Raw genomic sequence first — 6624 nt, forward strand, 5'->3', positions numbered from 1 at the left:
ATTACAATGGTTGACTATAATGTTAAGACTTTGAAGGGAGGAGAATGAATCCAGAACAGAGATGATGAACAGTGAGAGCAGAGAAAGCTTGAAGTCTTCATGTTTGACTTAGTCTACTTAAGATGGTCCCTCTCATCTTTATAACTGCACTAGCACTCTATCCCAGGATGGCTCACAGCTGGAGACATTTCTTCCTCATCCGAGGCCAAAGTTTTCTTTAATTCTCCTTGAGAAATCCCCTTGGATTTTCAACTGGGATTAAAATATCATTGAAAGGTCATCTGGCTCAAATCTTTGCTACAGTACAAAAAACCTTCCTGCTAGCTAAACTGGTTCCTTCAGGAAATTGTTTAAACTATCCCTGAAAATCTTCAGTGATGGTTATACCACAATAGCTTATGGTAAATTGATCCAGGATTTCATTTGTGTTTTTGTTTTTCTAAGCTATAAGCACAAAATATCAGAGGACTAAATAACCTAAACTTGCCCTATCAAAGAGTTATCATAAGAGAAAAAGCATGTAAATGATTAGAAATAGCATCCTTAAGTGATGAGGAATGACATAAATTGGATCACAAATAGCCATGTGAGAAATGAGCTTGCTACCTTGACTCTAGGAACTAAGCTTCTGAGAATACAATAACATGCACAAGCGGAAGAGGAGAACTTAAATGCTCATAATTTTTTTGTTCATACGCTTTCTCCCTCCAGGAACGTGCTTTTATAAACCCCTCTTTTGGTTCTGAATCAGGCATGGAATCTGGAGTCCCAATTGTATGCTAAAAAGTAATGGAACCAACATGGCCTGACCATGCAAATGATATATTTTTGCAAATGGGGCCTAAAAACAGAGCAAGCTGAAGCTGTACAATATGCCAGAAATGGGATCCTGTTTCAAGAATTTAACCCACAGGGTAGTCACCAGTCAGTTAACCGTCCTTAGGGAAAATCACATTTTTATTCAGAGAGAGTATCAGAAATCAGGCTTTGTGCTGTGCAAGAGTTTAAGGCAGATTGGACAATCTCTCCTGCGCAATAAGGAAATGCAGTTTCAGTCTGTCTTCTCACCCCTTGCCATGGGAGAGGAAAAATATTACCTGTAATTCCATCTAATATTACATGTTAGAGGATTTTACAGATTAAGGTGTTATTGTTATTGTTATCATACCATTCTCATTTTTGTGATTAATGGAGCTCAGACAGAAAAAGTCTGGGACAAGTTAGTAATCTACTATTATTCTTTGTTTAGTATTTTTGTTGTTGTTGTTGTTTATGCAAAGGTGGAAAATAATGATGATTATGATGATGGCTTGCATTTACATAGTGCTATAAAGTTTGAAAAATGTTTTACATACATTATTTTCATTTGACTCTCTTGACAACTTTGTGAGGTAGGAACCATTATTATCCCATTTTAAAGATGAGGAAAATGAGGCTCTGAGAAATTAAAATAACTTGCTCAAGGTCATCTAGCTATTAAATACCAGTGGTAGGATTTGAACACTGATCTTCCTGACTGAAGGTCATGCACACTAACCCCTGCGCCAGTTAGCAGCATACAGTGATTGATTTTTTTAACTGATTGGAAAAGTAGGGAAACAATCTCATTTGTAGACTCACTGAAAACCACTTTGGGGCAACCTTTTAACAAATAAGAGGACAGAGATCATATATACCTCATCCTTTCACTACTTCTTGTTGATGTTGTTGTTGTTTTTGCTAGAACCATACTACAAACAATGAGAGACTCATAGATGACAGGAGTACTCTGGTTTGAATCCTGCTTCAGATGTTTACTAGCTGTATGACCATAGAAAAGTTATTTACTTCTCTATATCTCAGTTTTCCTTATCTGTAAAATGAGAGGGTTGGACTCAGGGACCACTAAGATCCTTTCTGGATCTAAATTTCTTATGAACTGCATTCATTTCTCTTACATTAACATTTTCTAACAGAGCATGAATGACCAATGCAGATATTCTTTTTTCCAAAACTATGAAGTTCAATTTCATTTTCTGGGCCATTATTTGAAATGTTTGATTTATATTAAAAGGAAACAAATCCTACTGCATGGGCAGCAGCCAGTTGAGCAATCTGCGCTAGTTAAACATTTCAAAATTATTGGAAACCTCATCTGCCAGAACTGCACAGAACACCTCTTAAACAGACATGGGAATACTATCGCAGAGGACATTGCCTTCAGATCTCTTTAAAAAACAGTTATCCAGCTTTAAATACAAGCTGAAGTGAAAGCCAAGAAGCATTCACAAACCTACAAGACCCCAGCTTGGACATCTGTACACTGTGTGCTAGAAGTATTGCTATGGTTGTAAAAGTCCTGAGCTGAGTTCTCATTGACCTTTGCCCGGGCTTCTTAACTTTGAAGAGCCCATGTGCTGCTTCACATCTGAAGATAAACATAAGTGTGCTTCCAGCAGTGATTTTCCAGCTTCTGAAGACCTGGTTATGCCACTGGGTACACGTAGGGAAAAAAACAAAACATTAACTTTTCTTTGACTTTGCATTCTATTAGTGTCTTTCCAAGAAAGACTTATAAATCAAATCAATGAGTTGTGTGCTGATTGAAAGCTGTGAAAAGTTGCTCAGTATATCAACATTAAACTTGTTTTAAATGGACTATTTCTTAATGCCAAACAGAGGTATACACTATGGACTTGCTGAATAGGAAAATAAACAAAAAATGTCGATAGCACTGTATAAAGTCTCATACAGAGTCACACTCTTTTAATAACTGACATTTACAGAGCAAGGTTTCCTAAATGCTTTACATTTTTTATCTCATTTATTCCTTGCAAAAACTCTGTGAAATAGGCACCATAGGTGTTCATTCATTCACTTAGGTGACACAGTATAAAGAGAACACGGCCTGGAATCAAGAAACTATGAGTCCAAATCTGACTTCAGGCATTAATAAATTAATAAAAATATATGACACTTATATAGCACCTACTATGTGCCAGTGACTGGGATTATTATCTCATTTGATCCTGGTACTAGTATTGTGCCCATATTATAGATGAGGAAAATAAGGCAAACAAAAGTTCAGTGATTTGCCTACAGTCATACAACAAATAAATACCTAAGGCTGGATTTGAACTTAGATCTTCCTGATTCCAGATCCAGTGCTCTATCCATTGTGCTACCTATCTGCTTTTATTAGCTGTCTGATTGTGGGCAGTTCACTTATCCTCTCTCTGCCTCAGTTTCTTTAACTGTAAAATGGGGGTGATAATAGTACCTACCTTCCAATGTTGTTGTGAGAATCAAATGGGATAGTATTTTTAAAGGCTTAGCATAGTGCCTGGCACATAGTAGGTGTTTAATAAATATTTGTTTCCTTCCTTCCTTCTCTTTCCTTCCTTCCTTCCTTTCGTCCTTCCTTCCTTTCTTCCTTTTTCTTTTTTTTTCAGCCAAAGACAAGGTTTATTAAAGATCCACCATATTAGTCAGATTCTTAACGAATCTGTGCATCTGTGAGTTATTGGATAGATTGTAAGAATCTGAGCAGTAGCTAGATTGTAAGAATCTGGGCACCTTAATGGAGACAAGATGGACCTTATATACAGAAAGACTGCGGGAGAGATCTAGGAGTGTCCAAGTAGTCTGCGGGGACTGTGAGGTAATAAAATGCCAGGGACCTAGACCATGTCGCCAAGGGAGAATGGAGCCTAGTTATGAGTAAGGATAGGAAGTGGCCAGTGGCCATAAGAGGATAAGACAATGGAGGGCTAGGCTAGCTTATGAGTAACAGAGAATTGGGAGATAGGGTATAGCCACAATGAAAGGTTAGTTGATGGGATTATAGCTTCAAGTGAAAGCCAGAGATTTGGCCACATGGAAAAGTCCAGGGTTTTTTCCTTTTTGGGGTCTAGATCCCATCCTCATCATTCCCCCGCCTCAAACAAATGGGACCCAAATTCTTTTGGGGTAAGGGGCAAAGGTCTCAGCTTCTGAAACTGCTTCCTTCTGGCAAGGGGTGTAGAACTGTCCCTGCCTCGAGGGGTTCCCAAAGAGGAGGTTGACTGGAACTGAGCACAGGGAGGACCAAAGAAATGATGGGGGTACCCACTGTTTGCTACCAACTGCAGGTGAATGGCCTGTAGTCTGGAAGACACAAATCTGACAGAAAAGACTGCAGGGCCCAGATATGAGAAGATAAAACATTTTTAACTCTATCTGGATTCAGATAATTCTGTTTTCCAACGATGCAGTATCAAATCCACTTCATAGCTGGACTCAGGAATAGCCAGGTGGGTAACATTCCTTTTCAAAGGAATATAATGGGGAAACTGAGCCAGGAGGATCCCATCTTAGACTGAGGCTAAAAGTGTCCTCTCAGCTTTTCCCAATGCTGACTTCCCATGAGTATCACATTCTCTGAGTAGCTTATGGCATTTCTCAGATGGTGGATTATTGATTATCAATGGACTATCCATCAGATAACTCAAAATAAAATCCTATGAGTTTTTACCTCAAACAGCCAAGTTTCACTAATCACAGTTAGGAAAAAACTTTTCCAGGTTTTAAATCTCAAATTTAAATTTGTCCTGGTATAAAAAGCCAATTGTTAGAGATTATTCCTATATAATTATAAACTCTTAGCAAGACAAGTTTACACATTAAAACAATGACCAACAATAGCCAAATTATTTTAGCAGTAACCAAATTATGAAAAGTTGCTTGACATAACTGATAGAAAAAGTTCACCAATTTGAAACTTGAAATAAACCCATTACCAATCAGGTGACTTAAATTTTGTTAAATGCATTTCCAGATTACATAGAATCAACATGTCATCATTAACAATTAAAACTACAACTTTAAAAGAGCATGCTTACCCAAGTTTGGAGGCCAGCTTCTTTACCTTGAGCTGGATGTGCTGAACCTGGGTGATGTTTCCAGGCAAAGGCTGCTCCAGGGCCCAAGGCCATTGCCAGTGGAGCCCATGCTGTAGCTGCTGCCCCTTTTCCATCCTTCCTTTCCCAGGTGGGGGAGGGTGAAATCAAAGGTGAGTGGTAAAGGGTGAAACTCTCTTCTGCTATGAGAGGGGTTAACAGATACCCTCTTGACTCAAGCGAAGAGAGTGGCCAGGGTTGTAAGGAGGTGTTTCAAAACTCCTTAATGATCAGTCACAAAACCTCCAGAATCTGCCAAGATATTTTTAGCTGTTCTAACTTTTCCCTGTAACCTCCATGAAGGAGGATTCAGAGGTGCAGAGGGAAGGGAGTAAATAAGCCTCAGGGAACCAAAACACAACTGCAGTTTTCCCCAATTCCCTCACGCCGAGAGAATTGACAGAATTGGGCATACACTTACAGATAGGGCATCCGTCCTTGTCCTCTATGCTGTGGAAGGTGCACCCAGGTCCATGGCCTCAAACCAACCTAGTGGACTGAGAGCCTGAGAGCATCAGGATGAGTGAGAGAGAGCCTCACAGCTGTCTGCCTGAAAAGAACCTCCAAGCCTTGGTGCTTGGAGAATGACCACAACTGCACAGCAAGAAAGTGGGGTGGGGGGTTGGAAGGCTTACATACCTTCCAGTCTTGGCTGGAGAAGAACTTGGGGTTAAGCAGTTTCCCTGTATAGGCCACCAAAATGATGAGGTTTAGGGGTTTAGGGATGCTAAGACCCCAAAATCATAACACGCGGGTCCTGCCTGAAAGAATTTGACCCAAGTCTTCCTTCAGCCAAAGACAAGGTTTATTAGAACATCCATCATACTAGGCAGACTCTTAAGCAGTCTGAACATTAGTAAGCTATTGGCTAGATTATAAGAATCTAAGCCCCTTCTTTCTTTTTCAAGAGTATTTATTAAATGCCTACTAAGTGTAAGAAATTTTGTTAGATACTGGGAATTAAAAGAAAAAATATGAGACACACCCTGCCCTCAAAGACCTTTAATTCTACTGGAAAGATACAACATATACATAGATAAGTAAATAAAAAATACATAAAAAGAAAATGTAGAGTACATGGGGGATGGTAGTTGGCAAGGAGCAGTGCCCACTGAAGATCCAGGAAAAACTTATGATCTGAGGCAATTCTTAAAGCAAACTTTGAAGAGAACTAAGACACAAGAGACAGGTGAGAAGGAAGAACATTTCTGGTCTGGGGAAAGACTGAGCAAGCCACAGAGGGGGGAGATGGAATAGAAATAGTATGTAGAGGAAACAAAAATTAGAACACAGGACATTGCGAGTTCTGAATTTAAATATGGGTATGATCAATCTGCATCCAGCTCTACTATTTTACCTATACTGGACATTTTAATTCAATTCAGTAAATATGCCAAGTAATTTGTATACCACCCTCAAAATGACATTTGACCAAAATAATATTGGTTCATGAGCATATTAGTCAGTGAACTAACCAATAGACTATAGATGCACTTTTTTGAAACAATATGTATGCCCCCCTGGGGGAGGGGGTCAGTCAATCACCTAGAATTTGCTAAGCATTTATTATGTGCTAAGCACTATCTATGCTGAGTTGGAAATGCAAATAAAAGCAAAAAGTCCATGGTTTCAAGGAGCTTATGTTCTAATAGGGGAAAACATTCTCTCTCTCTCTCTCTCTCTCTCTCTCTCTCTCTCTCTCTCTCTC

Source organism: Vombatus ursinus, unplaced genomic scaffold, assembly GCF_900497805.2.
Source record: "Vombatus ursinus unplaced genomic scaffold, bare-nosed wombat genome assembly UNPS02009835.1, whole genome shotgun sequence".
Taxonomy (NCBI): Eukaryota; Metazoa; Chordata; class Mammalia; order Diprotodontia; family Vombatidae; genus Vombatus; species Vombatus ursinus.